Here is a 24,814-nt window from a genome sequence, read left to right on the forward strand (position 1 = left end):
GGCATGAGATGTACAACATGGTCATCTACAGGAAGGTCCCCATTTATGCTCCATTTGTCATGTGCTTTCTGAACTCGGTTTGGGAGGTTCGCCGTCCTGGAGAGGCTCTCACTTCTCCCGGTAATCTCACTGTTCATGAGGTCAAGCTACTCAACAAGAAGAAACACGCCGAGCCTCGCTTCCCGGCTAATGCTCCTGAGGATGTCTATGCCACCTCGGACGATGAGGACTTTGAGATGGAGCCAGGGGCCAAGCCCTCTTGGGTGGCCAAGCTCACAGCCAAGGTGAAGAAGACTTTCTGCCTCCAGACTGACATTCAGAAGAGGTTGTATGAGGCCCATGTCAATGAGAAGCATGCACAGTGTCGTCAGATTGCAATGATGAAGCACCTCAACATGCCTGTCCAGAGTGGTTCTGAGAAGAGCATCACACCGGAGGAGCGCTGGATCTCTGCTCACAGCACGTGGCCTGATGATGAGGTCCCTCGCCAGCCTTCCACCTCCTTTGCTGCAACTGATGATATCTTGGAGGAATCCGATCACGATGATGATGATGAGTCTACTGCTGATGAGGATTCAGATGCTACCGAGGAGTCAGAGGAGGACGATTGAGCTTTTGGGGTGCTAGCTTCGCTCTTTTCCTTTTTGGTGTCTTGATGCCAAAGGGGAGAGAGGTTTATAGGTCTCGGGATTTGCATGGGTCTTTGCCTTGCTTGGGTTTGTGTTTTCCTTTCGTTCGTGGTGTTGAACTTTGGCTTGTGAACCTTGTTGCTTATCTCACCTTGCATGGTGTAAGACATGTGCTTATCTAGCTATCTATCTCTATTTTTGGTGATATTGTTATTTATTCCATTATTATCTTTACCTTCATATTATGTGCTTATTGTTTATCCTCGCATTCCCTCTTGTCGAGTAGGAGTGGTGAGTCTATAAAATCTAGGGGGAGTCTCGCCCTTGATGGGTGACAAAATTGGGGCACACATCTAGGGGGAGTCCCTACTTTTGCAACATAGGCGGTGTTGCGGAAATATTTGTTTTCGTCTTTACATTTTGCAACATAGATGATGTTGCCGGGGGACTTTTGCAACATAGGCGGTGCTGTGGGATATTTTTTTCGTCTTTACTGTTTGCAACATAGATGATGTTGCGGGAGGACTTTTACATGAATGATGTTGCAAAGATTTTTCACCGAAAATGATGACATTGTATGCGGTGTCAATCAAGAAATTTATGCAACAAAGATGATGTTGTCGGAGGTCTTCTGCAACAAGGTTCTTGTTGCGAAAAGTGTAAAATGCATCGCCGACCAGAGCGACAACGAAGGGTGAGACGGGAGGCTGGGGCAGCACAGCTAGGCCGATGGTGGCTAGAGCGGTGCTCGGGCGTGCACACTCGAGTGGCGGCCATGGCTGCAAGCAGGCATAAAGATGCGGGGAAGGAGATGCAATGCTCGTATGTTTCTAGAGAAGGGGCACGTGCTGCTTCTCGGACCACGAGGACACGTGTCTGCCGATGGAGAAGATCGATGCAATAGTAGCATCCGCCGGCTGATGGGAATAGTCTCCCTTTAAAAAACCGCTTCAAAAAATTGACAATGGTAAAAAATGTTGGGGAACGTAGCATAAATTCAAAATTTTCCTACGTGTCACCAAGATCTATCTATGGAGAGACCAGCAACGAGGGGAAGGAGAGTGCATCTACATACCCTTGTAGATCGCTAAGCGGAAGCGTTCAAGTGAACGGGGTTGATGGAGTCGTACTCGTCGTGATCCAAATCACCGGAGATCCTAGTGCCGAACGGATGGCACCTCCGCGTTCAACACACGTACATCCCGACGATGTCTCCCACGCCTTGATCCAGCAAGGAGAGAGGGGAGGTTGAGGAAGACTCCATCCAGCAGCAGCACAACGGCGTGGTGGTGATGGAGGAGCGTGGCAATCCTGCAGGGCTTCGCCAAGCACCACGGGAGAGGAGAAGTACTTGGGAGAGGGGAGAGGGCTGCACCAAAGGCAAAGGTGTGTCTCAAGAGGCCCTCCTACCCTCACTATATATAGGGAGCCCAAGGGGGGGTGCGCCAGCCCTAGGAGATCCAATCTCCTAGGGGGTGGCGGCCAGGGGAGGTTTCCCTCCCCCCCAAGGCACCTAGGAGGTGCCTTCCCTCCTTGGGACTCTTCCTTAGGGTTCCCCCTTCACCCTAGGCGCAAGGGCCATAAGGGAAGTGGCGCCCCAGCCCACTTTGGGCTGGATCCCTTCCCACTTCAGCCCATGGGACCCTCCGGGATAGGTGGCCCCACCCGGTGGGCCCCCGGGACCCTTCCGGTGGTCCCGGTACAATACCGATGACCCCGAAACTTGTCCCGATGGCCGAAATAGGACTTCCTATATATAAATCTTTACCTCCGGACCATTCCGGAACTCCTCGTGACGTCCGGGATCTCATCCGGGACTCCGAACAACATTCGGTGACCACATACAAGCTTCCTTTATAACCCTAGCGTCATCGAACCTTAAGTGTGTAGACCCTACGGGTTCGGGAGACATGCAGACATGACCGAGACGTTCTCCGGTCAATAACCAACAGCGGGATCTGGATACCCATGTTGTCTCCCACATGTTCCACGATGATCTCATCGGATGAACCACGATGTCAAGGACTTAATCAATCCCGTATACAATTCCCTTTGTCTAGCGGTACGATACTTGCCCGAGATTCGATCGTCGGTATCCCGATACCTTGTTCAATCTCGTTACCGGCAAGTCTCTTTTACTCGTTCCGTAACACATCATCCCGTGATCAACTCCTTGATCACATTGTGCACATTATGATGATGTCCTACCGAGTGGGCCCAGAGATACCTCTCCGTTTACACGGAGTGACAAATCCCAGTCTCGATTCGTGCCAACCCAACAGACACTTTCGGAGATACCTGTAGTGTACCTTTATAGTCACCCAGTTACGTTGTGACGTTTGGTACACCCAAAGCATTCCTACGGTATCCGGGAGTTGCACAATCTCATGGTCTAAGGAAATGATACTTGACATTAGAAAAGCTTTAGCATACGAACTACACGATCTAGTGCTATGCTTAGGATTGGGTCTTGTCCATCACATCATTCTCCTAATGATGTGATCCCGTTATCAACGACATCCAATGTCCATGGTCAGGAAACCGTAATCATCTATTGATCAACGAGCTAGTCAACTAGAGGCTTACTAGGGACATGGTGTTGTCTATGTATCCACACATGTATCTGAGTTTCCTATCAATACAATTCTAGCATGGATAATAAACGATTATCATGAACAAGGAAATATAATAATAACTAATTTATTATTGCCTCTATTTCCAACAAAAAAAGCATTGAGTATTTCTTTTATCCCGTTTTTGACGTGGCAAACTGCCCATGTTCCGATTTTAGTTGGTGGTGCTGGGAAATGGTCGTTAACGGCCAGTCGGGACCGGCTCGGTCGAAACATTTCCCTTTAGGGAAACAGCCGTCACTGCCCGCTCACTCTCTCACATCTCTCACGCGGATTGAAGCTCCTCGCTCCCATGGTGGCGGCGGGACCCAGATGCGGCGGCGCAAGATCCAACGGCGACGACATGGTGGGCAGCGGTGGAGCTTAGTGCGTTGTTGGGTGTGCCGTGCCCCCCCCCAAGATTGGCACACGCAGGCTTAAATAATTTAGAGAGAGTATAGATTATGAAGTTTTGTGTGTTTCCCTCCCCCCCAAAGATCTTGGTCAAGCTCCGCCATTGATGGTGGGTGGGGTCACATCATCCAACGTGAGCGGTGGCTTTGGGAGGGGCACATCATCCCACGGCGAGGGGAAAGATTGCATTGGAAGTAGCGTGTTCCATTCATTGCCGCCACTATCGGCGGTCGCCCATAGGGTGTTTGAAAGCCCCACTGGAATCGTAGATGGATAGTGAGCATTCTTTCCCTCTGTCGGTGGGGTGGGGTACATGGTTGTTACCTCACCTGGGAGGGGTAGAGGGAAGGGGGAGAACCCGACGGCTCTGTGGTCAAAATCTCCTGTCGTGGCGGCAATAAAGCGGGTGTTGTGTCGGTAACGAGGCTACATGTCTCATCCTTGATAAACGGGAATGCATGCTTGATCTTTTGGTTAAAAAAGGGTTTTTATTAAGATTTTGTGGTTGGTTGGCGGCTCTTTGGCGCACTTCTACTTCTTGGGGAGTACTCAATGGTGTCCCTGGTGACCCTATTCAGCATGGTAGGGGCCTTCGATAGGGTGACCCAGTATCACCGTTGTTGTTCGTCCTTGCTATTGACCCGCTTCAACAGATTTTGGACATGGCAACGACACGTGGAGATCTTCCCAGATTGTTACATGGGTGCGTACCTTCGCACCTCCTTGTATGTCAATGATGCGGTCATTTTATTGGCACCTCTAAAGGAAGACATTGACATGCTTGTGAGCATCCTCCAGAGCTTTGGTGACGCAATCAGCCTAGTTACGAATGTGCAAAGGAGCTTGGTGGCCCCGATTAGATGTTCGAACATTGATCTAGATGACATTCTTGATGCTTTCTCGGCAGTGCGCACCTAACTTCCTATTCAGTACCTTGACCTCCTCCTCTCGATGCATAGGTTGAGAGGTGGACTTCTAATGCCTTCTTGACAAGATCGCCTGGAAGATCATGTGTGGTATGGACAAATACATTATGATAGCAGGGAGAAGCACTTGGTTTCGTTTGTTTATCGTCTCACAAACCATTACCGTCTCGGGTCTCTCATGGTGCCCAAAGGAACATTGAACTCGATTACTAAGCTTCAGCGGCCTCCTTGTGGGGCGGTGTAGATCGAGTGTGTAAGGGCATTTCCCTACTTTGTGTTTTGGATGATGATGACTACCCTTTGTTGGTCTAATCTTGTGCTAAGTGCTTCAGGTTCTCGGTGGTTAGGCTTTCATCAGATAGCTATTCTCTCTGGAAGGAAAAGATCGAAGATAGAGTTTTTCTTCGCTGTCGGTGTTCTGGGAACGGGGGTCCCCAGACTTGCCTGCCTGCGACCCACGGCGTGGCTGAGCCAGCAGGCCGTACGACCCATCTTCACCAACAAAGCGCCCAAGACCCTCGCGAGGGGCCAAGCCTCGCGAGGCGGACGGCGCAAGACCTCCTCTGGAGTGGCTTGGCTAGGCAGGCTCACGAGGAGCAGAGATATCAAGGCGAGGCGAACCTCACGAGGTTCTCGTGACGTGAGCTGTGACGATCGACACCAGGCGGGCGCCAGGCGGGCGCCAACGCGCACAGCGTCCTTGTTTCCTCTTTGGTGCAAAGGGGGCAAGCACATCCGTGGAGTACCAAGGCCTCAGGCAAAGGTTGCCATTTCGGTGCAACAAGACCAAGACCGAGGACTGCAAGACGGAGGTCATCGTGGAGCCCAGAACAACGTCACCACCAGAACTTCGTGCACGCGAAGACTACTTTTGTCAGGATAGCTTGTACTAGTTGCCCCCCTTCAAATTAGCCCGCCATTGTTGGCTCCCTTCCTGCTCGATATTTGGGAAGAGGACCAGGGCCACTATAAATAGGAGTAGCCACCACCGTGAAAAAGGAGGGAGAAAAAGGGAGCGAGAGGACTGATCGAAGCTTGAGAGAGACCACCTCACACACAAGCTAACCAAGCACAAGAACGCCTTAACCTCAGGAGGCCGTTCTGCCCTTGTATTGTTCATCATTAGCCCAAGAGGCAATCCACCACCACCACAGTGGAGTAGGGTATCACACCACAATGGTGGCCCGAACCAGTATAAACCCTGTGTCCTTCTGTGTTGTGAGTTCATCGAGTTCGTCCGCAAGATCCTAGCGAGCTAGAGCGTAGATCGGTTGAAGGGAAAGACTTCGCACGCACCCCAGTGTTCGAACCTTAAGGGTTTGCCAGGACCCCAACCCCAACATTTGGCGCGCCAGGTAGGGGTGTGCCGGAGCTTTTCTCCATCAACCAACGCCCCGTACCGCCGCACCGCGCTCCCATGATAGGTACCTCGCCACCGACCTCCTCGGCCAGCGCCAGCAGCAGGGGGTCTGGGTACTGAGCCCTGGCCCCTGCTCTCCGGCGGGTGCAGTGGCCGGTCAAGTTCAGGCCGGAGATGCCGCCGCGTTACGACGGCGCGGCAGACTCGACGCTCTTCCTGCTAGCGTATGAGGAGGCCGTCCTCGAAGCCAGAGGTGACGACAAGATCATGGCAAACTTGTGCCCCCTGGCCCTCGCCGGCGAACCACGCGCCTGGCTGCTCGGCCTCCCGGGATCCACGGTGACGTCCTGTGGACTCCGCGACCTCTTCACTGCGCGCTACGCGGCACCGGCACACCATGCAGTCGCGACACTGCTGGGCTACTCCCAAGCACCTCCTTCAGATCGCCACCTCAAGCCTTTCTTCCGTCGGATTGGGGCCACCTACAAGCGCCCGGGGGCTCCGTCGGGTTGGGCCGCGCCGAAAGCCGACCTCACCTTCGACTCGAAAGACCACCCAGGCTCCACCGCCGGCTCAGGGATGCTTCCGATGCTCTGCACGCCCACCATCTGCAACGTGGCCGTCACCAAGACCCTCATCGACGGCGGCTCTGGTCTCAACCTGCTCTCCGTGGAAGCTTTCAGCCTTCTTCATGTGCCGCTCGAACGGCTCGGCCTCAGCAAGCCCTTCACATGGGTGGGTGGTGGAGCTGCTCACCCCTTGGGGCAGATCCGCCTCCCTGTCACATTTGGCACGCGGGATAACTATCGCACCGAGCTGGTGGACTTCGACATCACCCGCATCGGTCTCCCGTACAATGCCATCCTCGGGTACCCGGCCCTCACTCAGTTCATGGCTGCAACTCACATGGCCTACAACCTCATGAAGATGCCAGGGAGCAAGGGCGTCCTCACCCTCCAAGGGGACGCTAAGGAGGCCGTGATGGCACTCAGGCTCACCTTCAAGACCGCGGCAGCAGCGCAGCCAGCCGGCGCCGGTGCGCCGGGGGCCAAGGAGGCCGCGCCCACCAAGAAAAAGCAACTGTTCACCCAAAGACAAGGCAGAGACCAAGCAGGTGCCGGTCAACGAGGATGGGTCTTCAGGAGCCACCTTCACCATAGGAACCGGCCTTAACCCGGGGCAAGAAGAAGCTTTGGTGAGGTTCTTGCGCGCGAACAAGGAGATATTCGCATGGGAGCCCGATCAACTGGTAGGGGTCCCGAGAGAGGTAATCCAGCATCATCTAAATGTGTGCCCCAACGTACGCCTCGTGAAGCAGTGAGCAAGATAGCAGTCCACTAAGAAGCAGGCCTTCATAGTCCAAGAGACACGCAAGCTGGAGGCGGCAGGTACAATCCAGGAAGTTCGATACCCCGAATGGCTGGTGAACCCCGTTGTAGTGCCGAAGAAAGGCAGGAAGGAACGGATGTGCGTCGACTTCACCATCCAAAACAAAGCCTGCCCCCAAGACCCGTTCCCCCTTCCACGCATCGATCAAATCGTCAACTCCACCGCCGAGTGTGACCTGCTGTGTTTCTTGGATGCGTTCTCTAGATACCATCAGATCAAGATGGCGGTGGAGGATGTGGAGAAGACGGCCTTCTTGACACCATGCGGGTTGTACTACTACACCTACATGCCTTTCGGCCTTCGCAATGCGGGTGCAACCTTTCAGCGGCTGATGCACATCGCCTTGGGGCGGCAGCTTGGCAGGAACACAGAGGCCTACGTTGATGACATAGTGGTTAAATCTCGCGAGGCGAGGACGTTGATTCAAGACTTGGAGGAGACCTTCGAGAGATTGCGCCAAGTGAACTTGAGGCTTAACCCGGAAAAGTGTGTGTTTGGCGTCCCATCCGGCAAATTGCTAGGGTTTCTCGTATCCCACAGAGGGATCGAGGCAAACCCGGAAAAGATTAAGGCCATCGAAGACATGAGCCCACCACATACCCTCAAGGAGATGCAAAAACTGGCAGGACGGGTGACCGCGTTAGGGCGTTTCATCTCTAAGCTAGGCGAGCACGCCTTGCCCTTCTTTAAGCTCATGAAGAAGAAAGGCTCCTTCGAGTGGACCCCGGAGGCCGACCAGGTCTTCCGAGACCTCAAGAAATACCTCACCAGCCCCCCGGTGATGGTGGCACCGCGACCTCTCGAGCCTCTCTTGCTCTACCTTGCCGCCACCCTGCCAGCACAGCATTGGTGGCGGTTCGGGAAGAGCGTCAAGATAAGGGTAGAACTGATACACCGGGACGGAGAGGTGCAGCGAAGCCATCAGCGGCGGAAGACCTAGCTCAGCAGAGCAACATCGCGAAGGCTCCCGAGGGCGGTCAGGTCTCAAGAGACCCATCACCGCAGGATATGCCGCAATCTACGCGGGACCCGAGACTCAACAGTGTACCGGCCCTCGTCGAGCACCCAGTGTACTTCGTCAACACTGTACTGCGGGACGCGAGGGTGCACTACCCCATGACGCAGAAGCACCTGCTCGCACTTTTGGTGGCCTCGCGCAAGTTGCGACACTACTTCCAGGGGCACCCCATCAAGGTCGTATCGTCTTAACCGTTGGAGAGGATACTCAAGAGCCCAAAATCAGCCGGAAGGGTCGCTGAATGGAACATCGAGGTGCAAGCATTTCAGCTGGAGTTTAGCACCACCAGGGTCATCAAGGGAGCCGCGCTTGCCGATTTTGTGGCAGAATGGACAGATGCCCCAGCTCTTGAGGAAGGAGAAGAACGGTCCACTTCCCCAGGAAGCGAGGCACCAGATGGCTGGGTCATGTATTTTGATGGCGCCTTTGCACACCAGGGTGCGGGGGCTGGAGCAGTACTCATCTCGCCCACTCAGGACAAGCTTTGCTACGCCGTGCAACTCTGCTTTCAGCACGGCGAGAAGGTCTCTAACAATATCACAGAATACGAGGGCCTCATACCCAGCCTGAAGGCTGCGGCGGCTATGGGGGTGAGACGCCTTACCGTCAAGGGTGACTCACAGCTCCTCGTCAACTTCTCCAACAAAGTGTACGAGCCAAAGGACGAGCACATGGAGGCCTACCTTGCTGAGGTGCGCAAAATGGAAAAGCAGTTCACAAGCTTGGAGCTGCAGCACGTGCCCCGGGGCACCAACAAGGAAGCCGGCGACATCGCCAAGAGAGCATCCAAGCGGCAACTGCAGGAGCCCGGCGTCTTCGAAGAGCATCTCTTCAAGCCGTCAGCTACGCCGCCTCTTTCAAGCACGACTCAGCCTCGGGAAGAGCTCCCTCAGCCCCCGGCCTCGGGAGCCCCAGATTGCGGCCCAACCTCAGGAGTTCGGCTACTCTTGGCGCTCGAGCCCCAGGAGGAGTGCTGGACCAAGGAGCTCAGGGAGTACCTGATGCACGGGACACTGTTGGATAAAGAAGAGGACGCGGAGCGTGTGTCCCGACAGGCCATGGCATACTGCATTCAAGACGGCGAGTTGTACAGGAAACGACCGAACGACGTCACGCTGCGCTGCATCTCCAGTGATCAAGGGAGGGAGCTGCTGACTGACATACACGGCAAGGACTGTGGACATCACTCGTCATCACGGACCCTCGTCGGCAAGGCCTTCCACAGCGGATTCTATTGGCCTACAACACTTAACGATGCAGCCGAGCTAGTGAAGTCCTAGGAAGCTTGCCAATTCCATGCCAAGCAAATCCATCAGCCTGCTCAGGGCCTCCAAACCATCCCGCTCACGTGGCCGTTCGCGGTCTGGGGGCTGGACATCCTAGGCCCGTTCCCACGAGCGCCAGGGGGCTACCGCTATCTCTATGTCGCCATCGATAAGTTCACTAAGTGGGCAGATATGGAAGCCGTCTCTCTACCGTCAAGTTCATCAAGGGCCTTGTGAGCCGCTTCGGGGTCCCCAACCGCATCATCACAGATAACGGCTCGCAGTTCACTAGTAACCTCTTTAAAACCTACTGTGCTAACCTTGGAACGCAGATCTGCTACACTTCGGTAGCCCACCCCAGGAGCAATGGTCAGGCCGAGCGCACCAACGCTGAGGTCCTGAGGGGCCTCAAGACCAGGACCTTCAAGAAGAAGCTGGAGGCCTGCGGCAGGGGCTGGCACGACGAGCTCCAGTCCATGCTGTGGTCCATCCGCACCACCGCTACGAAGCCAACGGGCGAGACTCCGTTCTTCCTCGTCTACGGAGCTGAAGCAGTCCTCCCTCACGAGGCCAGGCATCGCTCCGCACGGGTCCTGGCATTCGACAAAATGCAGCAGGATGCCATGCGGGGGATGGATCTCGTGCTGGGGGAGGAACGACGTCGCGAAGCTGCATTAAGGGCGGCAAGGTACCAGCAAGCGTTGCGGCGCTACCACCGCCGCAACATTCGCTCCAGGACGCTCGAGACGGGTGACCTGGTCCTGAGGTGGGTCCTCTCCAGGGAAGGCTTGCATAAGCTCTCACCCATGTGGGAGGGCCCGTTTAGGGTCGTTCGCATAGCCAGGCCTGGCGCCGTGCGCTTGGAGACGCAAGAGGGGACACCCATCCAAAACACCTGGAACATCCAGCACCTCCGGAAGTTCTACCCATGAAGCAAGGCCCAGAGCCTGAGAAGCAAGGCCCAGAGCCTGTGAAGCAAGGCCCAGTGCCTATGAAGCAAGGCCCAGAGCCTGTGAAGCAAGGCCCGGTGCCTGTGAAGAATAGCCGCCCGTGACACTCTCACATAATAATGAGTTGGGGTTGTACACGCCCCAGAGTCTCAGAGCGCCGGCCTCAGGCCCTGGGGCTCCCTCCCACGCCTAGTGGACAGCACTTAGCTCCGCGCTGGTGAGAAGACTCGAAGACTAGATTAGGTGCCGGACGCGGCTTTTCATTTGCTTTCCGTAGTTGGCTTGCTTTTCCTTAATCGAGTTTGCCTTTGGTGTTCCTTGCTGATTTGGTTCCTTCGCCTTTTACCGCGTTTTTTGGCTCTGGTTTACCCGTGATCTCTCTCTCTCTCGCATACCTCGTGAGGGGGCTAGGCAGGTGCCCTCGCGAGCTTTTCCTTCTCTCTTCCTTCTCGCGAGTCACCCTCGTTCGAGCCTGGAAGCTAGCGCAACTCTCTTAAATCCGCGCCCCTCGGGTACCACGATGCAAAGCGCCAAGTCAAGGTTTGGGTGAACAGCAAAATCCTCTAGCGCACCCCCTAACAAATTCTTGCAGTTCCTGAGCAAACGCAGATATCTCGTGAAGGAAGGGGTGTCCCAAAAACGCCAGGTTAGGTTATCTCTTCGCAAAATAACAACATGGCATGGGAATAACTCGCACTTTGCACTAATCAAGAACCATAGTTCGATACACGCCCCTCTGGGCCCATACTGGTTTCATTTTCTGGTGCAGGGAAAGAAAGGAAAAAATCAAACAAAGTGGCGTTTCAACAATCTGCGGGGGCAGGCCCTTAGCGACGCCCAAGCCTAGCCAGACTCCTCCTCGCGCTTCACGGAGGCATGGCGACGAGATGACCCGCTGCCTCCTTCGAAGCGAGCGCGGCGGCTGATCGTAGCCACTGCTGCCGGAGCTGTCGCAGGAGGGAGAGTCTTCGTAGCTGGAGGAGATGCGGTCGCCGCTGAGGGAAGGCTCACCCTCACCCTTGTCACGACCGTTGATAACCCACAAGTATAGGGGATCGCAACAGTTTTCGATAAGTAAGAGTGTCGAACCCAACGAGGAGCTAAAGGTAGAACAAATATTCCCTCGAGTTCTATCGACCGCCGATACAACTCTACGCACGCTTGACGTTCGCTTTACCTAGAACAAGTATGAAGCTAGAAGTACTTTGTAGGCGTTTTTGGATAGGTTTGTAAGATAATAAAGATTATGTAAATAAAAGGTAGGGGTTGTTTAGATAAAGACACAACTAACTTAGTTTTAGTAAAGGGCTTTTTGTTACGAGAAAGTTATTTGTCCCCAGGCAATCGATAACTAGACCGGTAATCACTATTGCAATTTTATATGAGGGAGAGGCATAAGCTAACATACTTTCTCTACTTGGATCATATGCACTTATGATTGGAACTCTAGCAAGCATCCGCAACTACTAAAGATCATTAAGGTAAAACCCAACCATAGCATTAAAGCATCAAGTCCTCTTTATCCTATACGCAACAACCCCCTTACTCGGGTTTGTGTTTCAGTCACTCACGCAACCCACTATAAGCGAATCATGAATGTATTGCAACACCCTACAGCGGGGATCCCTCACGCTTGCGCGACATGGAGAGCACCATAGGATAGCACCAATAATAAAACATGCAACTCAAACCAATATTGATCATCAAATAGCCCATAGGACAAAATGGATCTACTCAAACATCATATGATAGCCATACATCATTGGGAAATAATATATAGTGTTGAGCACCATGTTTAAGTAGAGATTACAGCGGGTAAGAGAGAGATTACACTGCTGCATAGAGGGGGGAAGAGTTGGTGATGATGGCGGTGAAGTTGTTGGTGAAGATTGCGATGATGATGATGGCCCCCGGTGGCACTCCGGTGCCACCGGAAGCGAGGGGGAGAGAGCCCCCCTCCTCCTTCTTCCTTGACCTCCTCCCTAGATGGGAGAAGGGCTTCCCCTCTGGTCCATGGCCTCCATGGCATGGGAGGGGCGAGAGCCCCTCCGAGATTGGATCTGTCTCTCTGTCTCTCTCTATTTCTGCGTTCTCAGATTCTACCCTTTCACTGTTTTATATATTTCTGGAGATCTGTAACTCCGATTGGGCTGAAATTTTAACATGATCTCTATCCGAATATTAGCTTTCTTGCAGCGAAAGAAGGGCATCAACTGCCTTACGGGGTGTCCACGAGGGTCAGGGACGCGCTTGCCCCCCTGGGGCGCGCCCCTGCCTCGTGGCCCCCTCGGGCACCGTCTCGCGTGGATTTTTCTTCCCAAAAATCATATATATATATATATTCCAAAAAAATCTCCGTCAGTTTTTATCCCGTTTGGACTCTGTTTGATATGGATATTCTGCGAAACAAAAAACATGCAACAAACAGGAACTGCACTGGGCACTGGATCAATATGTTAGTCCCAAAAATAGTATAAAAAGTTGCCAAAAGTATATGAAAATTGTAGAATATTGGCATGGAACAATCAAAAATTATAGATACGACGGAGATGTATCAACCGTCGCCAAGGCCAAGCACCTCCTCACCGTCGTTCGTCTTGGGGCGGCATCCAGCGCGGCGGCCATCTTCCCCTAACACCCTCACGAAGAGGGTCGACCTGCCGTCATACTTGAAGTGGAGCGTGCACCACCTGCCCAGGCCACACGCGCGGGCGAACGTCTGCCAGCCGTGGGCCAGGGCTATGTTGCCCGCGGCAGAAGTCTCAACCGCGACCCAGGAGGCCTTGCTGCAGCAACCATCCGCCTGCAACCAGAGCCCCCCTGGACCAGGGGCCGGCAGCTCAGCGACAAAGAAGCGCGGAAGCTGGAGCCAGCTGCCGGCCGGGTTTTCTGACCAAACAACAAACTCCGGCGACGCCTCAGCTGAATGGAAGCGCGGGCGGGGATGCCTCGCCACCATCGCGCACCTCCCCCCGTCGACCAGACCGCCACGATTGGGACGGCCCCCTCCGCATGCCGTGGCGCCGCCTCGACGGTGGGCCACAGCGGGAGTCACAGCGTGCTTGGGCACCGGGGAACCAGGGCCCTCACGAGGAGCTTTACCCTTCTCGGCGACAGAGAACTTCCTTTGAGGTGCCATCGGAGGCACTGCGAGCAATGGAGCAAGTAAGGAAGAGATGGGCAACGAGGGCTCCGCCCCCCTTCCCATTTATAGCAACAGAAGGCCAACCGGCGTCTCCCACAATCACAGGTAATGATGGTTTCCCTTGCATGTCGCAGGGACTTGTCAAGTCGTGCAGTCGCTGAAGCAGCATGGGGAAGCGGAGATGCCCACGTCCAATCAACCGCCACGCGTCAACCGAGGCCACAGGCTTTTGGGGCCCGCGGTGCTTCGAGCTTGACCCTTGGCTTCGCCGCGAAGCCAAGCCCAAGCGGACCTTGGGCCCGGGGGCTACTATCGGCGTTCTGGGAACGGGGGTCCCTAGACTTGCCTACCTGCGGCCCGCGGCGTGGCTGAGCCAGCAGGTCGTACGGCCCATCTTCACCAACAAAGCACCCAAGACCCTCGCGAGGGTCCAAGCCTCGCGAGGCGGACGACGCAAGACCTCCTCTGGAGTGGCCTAGCTAGGCAGGCTCATGAGGAGCGGAGATATCAAGGCGAGGCTGTAACACCCTCGATGCGACTATAGCTCCCACATGTCGAGGCACGACTTAGAGACATAATTGCATTGAAGGCATATGTCGCTAGTTAGGCAATCTTCACAACATCCCATGTAATATAAATAAAAAAGGGGAGATAACATAGTTGGCTTACACTCGCCACGTCAATCAAGTACATAAATAACATTACATCATCCAAACACTCATGGCCCGACTAAGGCGCCAAAATAAAAGAGAACCCAACATGCGACACGGTCCCGTTCACCCCCAACTGGGCACCACTACTGATCATCGGGAAAGGAAACATAGTAACGTTGAGAGTCTTCGTCGAACTCCCACTTGAGCTCATACGCGTCTCCTGGAGCGGAATCATCTGGCCCTGCATCTGGTGTAATAGTAATCTGTGAGCCACAGGGACTCAACAATCTCGCACCCTCACGATCAAGACTATTTAAGCTTAAAGGTATGGCAAGGTAAATATAGGTGGAGCTGCAGCAAGCGACTAGCAAATATGGTGGATAACTTATTCGCAAAAGAGGGCGAGAAGAGGAGGCAAAGCGCGAGCGAGAAACTAAAGAGCAACCTGCGCAAACATTACTCCAACACCGTGTCCACTTCCCGGACTCCGCCGAGAAGAGGCCATCACGGTAACACACTCAGTTGATTCATTTTAATTAATTAAGGTTCAAGTTATCTACAACCGGACATTAACAAATTCCCATCTGCCCATAACCGTGGGCACGGCTTTCGAAAGTTCAAATCCCTGCAGGGGAGTCCCAACTTAGCCCATGACAAGCTCTCACGGTCAACGAAGGAATAGACCTCCTCCCAAGACGTTCCGATCAGACTCGGTATCTCGGTAACTCAAGACACTTCGACAGGTTAAAACAAGACCAGCAACACCGCCCGAATGTGCCGACAAATCCCGATAGGAGCTGCACATATCTCTTTCTCAGGGCACACTCAGATGAGACATCCTACGAGTAAAACCAACCCTCAAGTTGCCCCGAGGTGGCCCCGCAGTCTACTCGGTCGGACCAACACTCAGAGGAGCACTGGCCCGGGGGGGTTTAAAAATAAGATGACCCGCGGGCTCCGGAAACCCGAGGGAAAAAGAGGCTAGGTGGCAAATGGTAAGACCAATGTTGGGCATTGCTGGAAAAGCTTTAATAAAGGCGAAATATCAAGGGTTTCCCATTATAACCCAACCGCGTAAGGAACGCAAAATCCGGGAACATAACACCGATATGACGGAAACTAGGGCGGCAAGAGTGGAACAAAACACTAGGCGAGAGGCCAAGCCTTCCACCCTTTACCAAGTATATAGATGCATTAAGATAGTAAGATAATATAATGATATCCCAACAAGTAAATAAATGATCCAACAAGGAACGACCTCCAATCTTCACCTACAACTAGCAACGCTATAAGAGGGGTTGAGCAAAGCGGTAACATAGCCAATCAACGGTTTGCTAGGACAATGGTGGGTTAGAGGTTTGACATGGCAATTTGGGAGGCTTGCAAGCAAATGGTAGGCATCGTAGCAATGGCATAGCAAAAGAGCGAGCAAACTAGCATAGCAAAGATAGTAGTGATTTCGAGGGTATGATCATCTTGCCTACATAGTTGTCAGAGTTGACTGGATCCTCAAAAGCAAACTCAACGAGCTCCTCGTTAGCGAACTCGTCTCCCGGCTCTACCCAAACAAGACAAACAAGCAACAAGGATACAATCAACCACGTGCAAACTCAAACAACACGATGCAAGATGATATGCTATGCGGGATGCGATGCGGGATGCAAAATGCAAGATATGACAGGAAACGCATGAACCTAGCCTCAACTTGGAATTCCAAGTGTGCCACTGAAAAGATGAGATGAAATCGCTTGAAAACAATATAAAGAACGCCGGAATCGGAGTTACGGTTTGGAAATGGCAAGCGATTCAAAAATGACACCGGTCTGCGATTTACAGCAAGTAGGCATCTAAATGCAATGAGATGAACATGCTACAGCACCCAAACATGACAACAAAATACATGGCAGGGATGCACACAAGATGCTTAACAAAAGTCTAGCACTGAGCTACGGCTAATTCATCCACTAACAGGTTCAAACAAGCATGGCAAAAATGCATATGGCAAACATATCTCAGACTTAGTGAAATTAACACTTGTTTGGAATTTCAGATCAGGTAGCCCTCGTCGGAGCAACAAAACTACATGCTACAGGATCTGAACAAGGCAAAGTAAAGCATGGCATGGAGATACTCAAAGAGCTTAACAAAAGTCCCTTAGTGACCTTGAGCCAAAAGGGAACACAAAATACAATTGCAAGCACGTGAACATAGCAAAAACATAATCAGTTTTCAGACTTAGTGAAAACTGACACATGCTGAAATATAACTCAAGTAGGCATGTTTACGAGCTCGATGCACTCACTACGGTGCAAGTCATGGAAAGAAAAGCATGCACCCGTTAAGAAGGCACAAAATGCAAGCTAGACATGGCAAGAACAATGGCATAGCATGCACGTATCAACTACAACATCACCGGCAAAATTGCAAACAAGTTGACAATCTGCCCAGATTCACAAAGTAGCAAAAGTAGAGCTCGATTGACTCAAGATAGGGTGCTCCATAATTGCAAACAAAGACATGGATGGATAGAGCACTATAATATTAACAAAACCTCCTTAATGATCATCCTCAAAAGAGGCACGGATCACTAGGAAACAACATGAACATATGGCATCATGAGATAAACAGCTCCAGGACTTAGTGAAATTACTAAGTCCCTGAAAACAGAATTAGCAAGTGCACCACTTTGCAAGCTTGCACAAGTCACCACACACATCACAAAAATACATGGGTTGCACCTCTGGAAAGATGACAAAACCCTTAACAAAACACATGTAGAGTATCAGGGCATAACATGCACATAATAATCATGGCAAAAATGACAAAAACCTAAACGGAATAGCAGATCTGACAATTAACTCAAGTAGCCCTCTTCTAACAGCATTTTGGGCATCAAGATGAGCTCAAATGAAAATGATGCAATGGAATGAAATGATGTACTCTATGAGATGAACATTTTGATATGCTATATGCATGAATTGGAGCTACGGGTGCAAAGTTACAGGGTCACGAACATGTGCACATGGACTGAAATTTCTGGAACTTAGTGGGAAAAAAACAACCTCCGATCTAGGGTTTCCAGATCTGCACGCAATCCGAGGCAGCGGCGGACTCGCCGGCGGCCGGATCCGGCCGGAGGCGAGGCCGGGGAGGCGCGGGCGGCGAGGGCGACGGACGGCGGCTTGGCGGTGGCGGTGGCGGCGGCTTGGCGCGGGCGGCGGCGGCTTGGCGCAGGCGGCGGCGGCTCGGCTCGCGGGCGAGGAGGCGCGGGGCTTCGGGCCTCGGGGGCCGGCTGCGGGCTCCCGGGCGCGGCGGCGCGGCGAAGCGGTCCCACGGGGCGCGGCCAACAGCGTGGCGACACGTGGCGGCGGGGGTGCTGGGCGGACACGTCCGGCGGCGAGATTTTTATCCGGCGCGGCGCGGGGACGATTTCTAGGGTTTCGGAGGTAGGAGGAGATCCGAAAATCGGGGGGGGTGTTTAAATAGGCATAGAGGGAGCTAGGAGAGTCCAAATGAGGTGCGGTTTTCGGCCACGCGATCGTGATCGAACGCTCTAGATGATGGAGCGGAGTTAGGTGGGTTTTGGGCCAAATTGGAGGGGTGTTGGGCTGCAACACACACGAGGCCTTTTCGGTCCCTCGGTTAACCGTTGGAGTATCAAACGAAGTCCAAATGATACGAAACTTGACTGGCGGTCTACCGGTAGTAAACCAAGGCCGCTTGGCAAGTCTCGGTCCAATCCGGAAATGTTTAATCCCCACACACAAAAGAAAGCTAGAAATGACCACCGGAGGAGAACGGAGCGCCGGAATGCAAAACGGACAACGGGAAAATGCTTGAATGCATGAGACGAACACGTATGCAAATGCAATGCACATGATGACATGATATGAGATGCATGACAATGACAACAACACACGGAGACAAAGACCCGAACCCGAGATAATAAATATAACTTAACACCGGAAACGGCAAGAGTTGGAGTACAAATTGGGAAAGTTACATCCGGGGTGTTACAGAGGCGAACCTCACGAGGTTCTCGTGACATGAGTCGTGACGATCTTCACCAGGCGGGCGCCAGCGCGCATAGCGTCCTTGTTTTCTCTTTGGTGCAAAGGGGGCAAGCATAGCCGCAGAGTACCAAGGCCTCAGGCAAAGGTTGCCATTTCGGTGCAACAAGACCAAGACCGAGGACTGCAAGACGGAGGTCATCGTGGAGCCCAGAACAACGTCACCACCAGAACTTTGTGCACGCGAATACTACTTTTGTCAGGATAGCTTGTACTAGCTATCCCCCTTCAAATTAGCCCGCCATTGTTGGCTCCCTTCCCGCTCGATATTTCGGAAGAGGACCAGGACCTCTATAAATAGGACTATCCACCACAGTGAAAAGGGAGAGAGAAAAAGGGAGCGAGAGGACTGATCGGAGCTTGAGAGAGACCACCTCACACACAAGCTCACCAAGCACAAGAACGCCTTAACCTCAGGAGGCCGTTCTGCCCTTGTATTGTTCATCATTAGCCCAAGAGGCAATCCACCACCACCACACTGGAGTAGGGTATTACACCACAACGGTGGCCCGAACCATTATAAACCCTGTCTCCTTCTGTGTTGTGAGTTCGCCGAGTTCGTCCGCAAGATCCTAGTGAGCTAGAGCGTAGATCGGTTGAAGGGAAAGACTTCGCGCGCACCCCAGTGTTCGAACCTTAAGGGTTTGCCGGGACCCCAACCCCGACATTTGCTTTTTATCTCTTTGGTCGTGGGGAACCCGTACTATCAAGAGGGAATCCACATTGGAAAGAGTTGGGGGAATCTTTTCACGTACACTTTCCTCTCCCCTCTCTTGCCTTCCTTAGTTGTGAGAGAGAGCTCTTCCCTTCTTATCCTACTGTTTACTATGGCTTCACAGCGGTTGTACCGCTCTCTAGGAGTGGTTGTACCGCTCTCTAGGAGTGGTTGTACCGCTGGTTCTTGGCGCTTACCAGTTTTGCTCGAGCGGTTGTACCGCTGCTTCCAGGCGGTGGTACCGCCAACATGCTCAGTAATGACTAGGGCGTTTGTTCCAGCCAAGTACCGCCCAAGTACCGGTCAGACTTCTGTTTTGATGCGGTACTCGGGCGGTGGTGGCCCGGTTGGTCCAGTCGTACCGGTACCACCGGTGCCCGGAGCGATTCTACCGCTCAGGACTTAGCCGCCCCGAGCGCTCAAGGCCAAGCGGTTGCACCGGTCCTGTACCGCTCGACTACCGCACTCAGGGGTGACTCCCTACTGTTTCCATGCGGTAGTTGAGTGGTGGCTGGGCGGTTGGTCCGGTTGTTCTCTTAAACCGGTACTACCGCCTGGTCACCCGGTTGTACCGCCTGGTAGGGTTCTGCACGTAAATTGTGAGTCCCGGTTGTGTCGGGACAAGGAGCGGTTGTACCGCTGCAGTACAAAAAACGCAGTAATGGTTGGATTTTTAGGGTTGCTATATAAGGTTGCTTCTTCTACCTACCACACCTACCTTTTGACCTCTCTCACTCTACCATTAATGCTACTCAAGCTCTCTTGCCCAATCTCTCTCTCTCTCTAGCCACTCAAACTTGTTGATTTGCTAGGGATTGAAGGAGGAGACCTAGATCTACACTTCCACCAAAGGATATTTGCTTCCCCCATACTTTCTTGTGTGGATTTTGTTACTCTTGGGTGTTTGAGCACCCTACATGGTTGAGGTCACCTCGGAGCCACATTCCATTGTGGTGAAGCTCCGCGGTTTCGTTGGGAGCCTCCAATTAAGTTGTGGAGAGAGCCCCAACCTTGTTTGTAAAGGTCCGGTTGGCGCCTCCAAGGGCACCAATAGTGGAATCACAGCATCTCGCATTGTGTGAGGGCGTGAGGAGAATACGGTGGCCCTAGTGGCTTCTTAGGGAGCATTGTGCTTCCACACCGCTCCAACGGAGACGTACTTCCTCTCAAAAGGAAGGAACTTCGGTAACACATCCTCGTCTTCACCGGCTCCACTCTTGGTTATTTCATCCCTTTACTTGTGCAAGCTTATTTGTGTTATATACCTTGCTTGCTTGTGTGCTTGTTGTTGTTGCATCATATAGGTTCCTCACATAGTTGCATGTCTAGACAACCTACTTTGATGCAAAGTTTAATTTGGTGAAGAAAAGTTAAAAAATTGTTAGTTGTCTATTCACCCCCCCCCCCCCACCTCTAGTCAACTATATCGATCCTTTCAGAGTGGCTGGCGAAAAATGTAAAATTAAATGGACCCTTGTTTGCAAGCTGAAGCCTATGGGTATGCTTGGCATTCTGGAGATGGAGAAGTTCGCGAGAGCTTTCCCCTTCGGTGGTAGTGACTTGCTTGTAAGGGCCCAAAGCGTGCTTGGGTGGGTCTTGGGCACCCTTGCGACGAGACCTATATGAATCTTTTCTATGATTGTACCACCATCACTATTGGTAATGGCATGAAGGCACCCTTCGCAAGCCTAAGGACATGACACCATCGATCTTTGCAATTTCTAAGCTAGAAAAACAAACTGTTCAAAGGGCCTTGGAGAATGATCGATGGCCGATTGCTTGAAGACTACCTTCGGCCTCTCGGTCTAGCACATATTGGGGTTCCACGAGCTTTGGTTCGACCTTCATGAGGTGATCCGGAGGTGATTGAGGGTGAGATCTGTTGGAAGCACCGTCCAAGGAATACTCGGCTTCCTCGGCCTACTCTGCTCAACTTGAGGATTGGTTGCTTCACAAATGAAACAGAAGGCGTGGGGCAACTGGACGTCTCCAAATCATTTTTTGCATGGCTCAACATTCAAGATCATGTTTGGACGACAAATCAACTTCAAAGAAGAGGATGGCCAAATTGTGGATAATGTCAGTTGTGTAATGTAACGCCACAGACATACTTGTGGGCGGTCGTTACTCCTGACGGGATCTAGACTGTCCTCCACAGATCAATACTAGTCTTTCTTGCGTACTTGGTCCTCACTTGTGCGCACTCGGGACCAACTTCCCAGTCGGTCACCCATCCTGAAATTACTCCAAGCTGAGCACGCTTAACTTTGAAGTTCTTTTTGAATAGGCTCCCGAAAAAGAAGGAATTCCTATTGATATGAGTGGTCTATCATCCCTAGCCAGGCTAATACATACACCCTCACTCAGAGGTACGTCCTCATCGGGTCATAGGAACGTTCCTTCTTGGCACATACGTTTGTGGTTCCAGTCCGGCACATGTGCCATGCCGTGTGCCACGACGGGTCACAAACGTCATGCAAAGCATGACCGCGCACTTGTCTGCAAACATCCGTGTAACCACGAGGGTCGGCTCTGATACCAACTTGTAACGCCATGAACACACTCGCGGTGGTCGTTACTCTTGGCGAGATCTAGACTGACCCTATAGATCAATATTACTCTTTCTATGCACTTTGTCCTCACTCATGCGCACCCAGAACCAACTTCTCGGTCAGTCATCCATCCTGAAATTACTCTAAACTGAGCATGCTTAACTTTGAATTTCTTTCCGAATGGCTCCCAAAAAAGAAGGAATTCCTTATTGATATGAGTAGTCTATCATCCCTAATAAGCCAGACTATCACAGTAAAAGAAAGCCGGAATCCGTGACACACATCCTATTCAAATGTAGATATTCAAATCCCATTTGGAACGAGGTAAAAGCTTGGCTTGAGTTGATGCACGTCGACATTGACGCTTGGAGTAACTTCAACTCCACCAAAGATCGGTGGCTTTCCATGATAATCGTTAACGACAAGGAGGGAAGGGCATGTCATCATTCCTTATTCTAGTCTCATGGGGAACTCGGAATGAGAGAAATGCTAGGGTTCTAGAGGAGTCCCCTCAATGCCAACCACAATCGCTGGTAAGGTAAATGTAGAGGCCAATCTTTGGGGTTTGGTGGGAGCTAAGCATTTCAGATGTGTGATGCCATGAGAGTAGTCTTCTTGTCTCCGACCATTATCAGACGCCTTTGTAACTTGTAAACTCTTAATTAATGAGACGAGGCAAAGCTTTTGCCTCATTTTCAGAAAAAAAATTCAAAAGAAAGTTGTTCAGACACATATGTTTGTTATCGAGAATGTTCATGAATTTTGGATTCCAAGAGTGATCCAAAAAGACTCCTGCATTTGGCACACATGACTTGTTGACATAATATCCCAAAAAGACTTGTTTTGCAAGGGACATACCTAAGAAAATTAGTCATGAATATTATTACGGGAGAAAAAGATTATAAGATTGTGCGGGTTTTTTACATTTTCTTTGAAATAAGTAGGTGTTAAAGATTCCCACCACATTCCTCCTTTGGCCTCGTACCTGCTACTCCCTCTAGTTGGATTTATAAGTCAGGCACGGATTATAAGGTCTTTGATTGGACTAATAAAACATTTATAGTATACACAACAATATGGTTAGAAACTTCATTTTGACAACGGATCTAAATATATATGTAAAATATAATACATGTTTTCCTAGTCAAATTCAAGACCTAAAAACCCGTGCTTGTCTTATAAACCCAATCAAGGGAGTATTAGGAACCAGAAATTGTAAAATTCATAAGATGAATATAATCTTCTAGCTAACACCTGCACACTACAATTGATGAATTGATGTATCTTTGTAGCAATGTAAAAAACAAAACAAAAGCTAGAAAAGTATTCTAGACTTGGGACATGAACAAAAATGTTAATCAATAGGTCTAATCAAGGCTTTAGAATCATGGTTGACCTAGCATAGCAATTTCGACATTTATATCTTAATGTTTCTTTCAACTTTCAACACATTGTGTACTAATGCTATAAATTCATAATTTATATGTGGGATCACACTCACATGGAAAGAAAACATGGGACCACATATCATCATTCAGATGAAAAACAGTAAGAGTGAAGCATGAGGACAAAAATGGTATATTCTACTACTAAGCACCAAGTCTCACCAACCATGTGTGCACGCTATAACAAAGTTACTACAAGCTTGGACTCTTTTTCCGTTTGATAAAGTCCAACATTGTAGACACTTAAAAAAGTTTCAGTGGTTCTGTTATGCCCCGTTGGATAGAATTAGCAGTTGCCCCGTTAAAAAAGTATGAAATGCGCTACATCTGTCAAAGAGAAAAGAGCTTAAAAGATAAAAACCAACGAGATAAGAGAGAGAGAGAGAGCCACGCCTACAACCTCTTCAGGTCATGGATTGGAGATAGCCTGAGTGAGTGTGCATACAAAGAGGCATTGTGTCAGCCGTACAAGGCCGCTGAAGTTTCACTTTGCTTGCCTTCTTTTCTCTAACCTGGCAGTTCAATCAAAGCTAGGGAATGTCATGACCTATAAGATATATCAGATCTGCTGACATGGTAATCCTCTTGTCACATGCCGAGAAATCCGATCATCTCGCTTTGCAATCAAGCAAACAAACGATTTAATCATTGCACTCCCAAAACAACAATAAATCCAAAGAGATGTCTACATGATGTAGCATAAAACAATCAACTCACCAATTCAGTCATACGGTACCACTCACAAAAAACGGAAACTTTGTTCGCAACAATACCAGTACACCACCCTACACGACGCACCATCCATCATTGAACCGAGATCATTTTTTGTACTGTAATGCGCCGGGAAAAGTGCTGCTGATGCAAGGTTGGAAAGCTTCTACAGTGATGAATGGATATACTGGAGCAGACCAATGCCCCCACTCGAGTAAGCATCATACCGGCCATTGTGCTGTGTCAGTAAAGGCACTCATGTCTGATTGATCAAGACATCAAAAAGTTGCTGACGCTTTACATTTCTTACTCAAGTTACCCTACCAGGTAAGCAGATCCAGTCATTTGCATTCACAAACTTCAGACAACATACAGAACTCCAATAAGTTACTTAGGACCACATTTTACATTTCAACTGCGTCAAGACAGAAGAAAAGCGAGAAGAAAACCTAAGACTCAGCACCATCATCAATAGCGGTATAGTTCAGTAACATCATAAGCACAAGACATGATATAAGGCACCAGTTTATAAGCGTAAAAGGGATATATATGATCCAATGCATAGGAAACAATGTTGTTCAAATAACAGATGAGCAAGTGGAGTTAAGAAAACAGGGGACCTCAATTCGATGCCGCGCTTATTAGTAAGGCAAGTGCCACAGTTTTTTCTTTTTGAAGGGCGGTAAACATTTGTGGCTACACCATCCATTTTCACCCAGAGAGTTGACCACAACGAGCAATACAGAATATGTTAAAACCTAGTAGACAGCAGGTCAGCACATGGGCTAACCTCCCACTGCAACAAATAATTTCCAAGATGGGCGGCACTGATTCAATTTAAAGCACTGCAGCCTGGTAGGTCATGGCACCCAACTGGCACCTAAAATATTGGCACCAGACCAGATCATGGCACCTAAAACATGATGCTCAGCTGCTCATTAACATACGCAAAAGAAGACA

Source organism: Triticum urartu, chromosome 3 (assembly GCF_003073215.2).
Source record: "Triticum urartu cultivar G1812 chromosome 3, Tu2.1, whole genome shotgun sequence".
NCBI classification, from domain to species: Eukaryota; Viridiplantae; Streptophyta; class Magnoliopsida; order Poales; family Poaceae; genus Triticum; species Triticum urartu.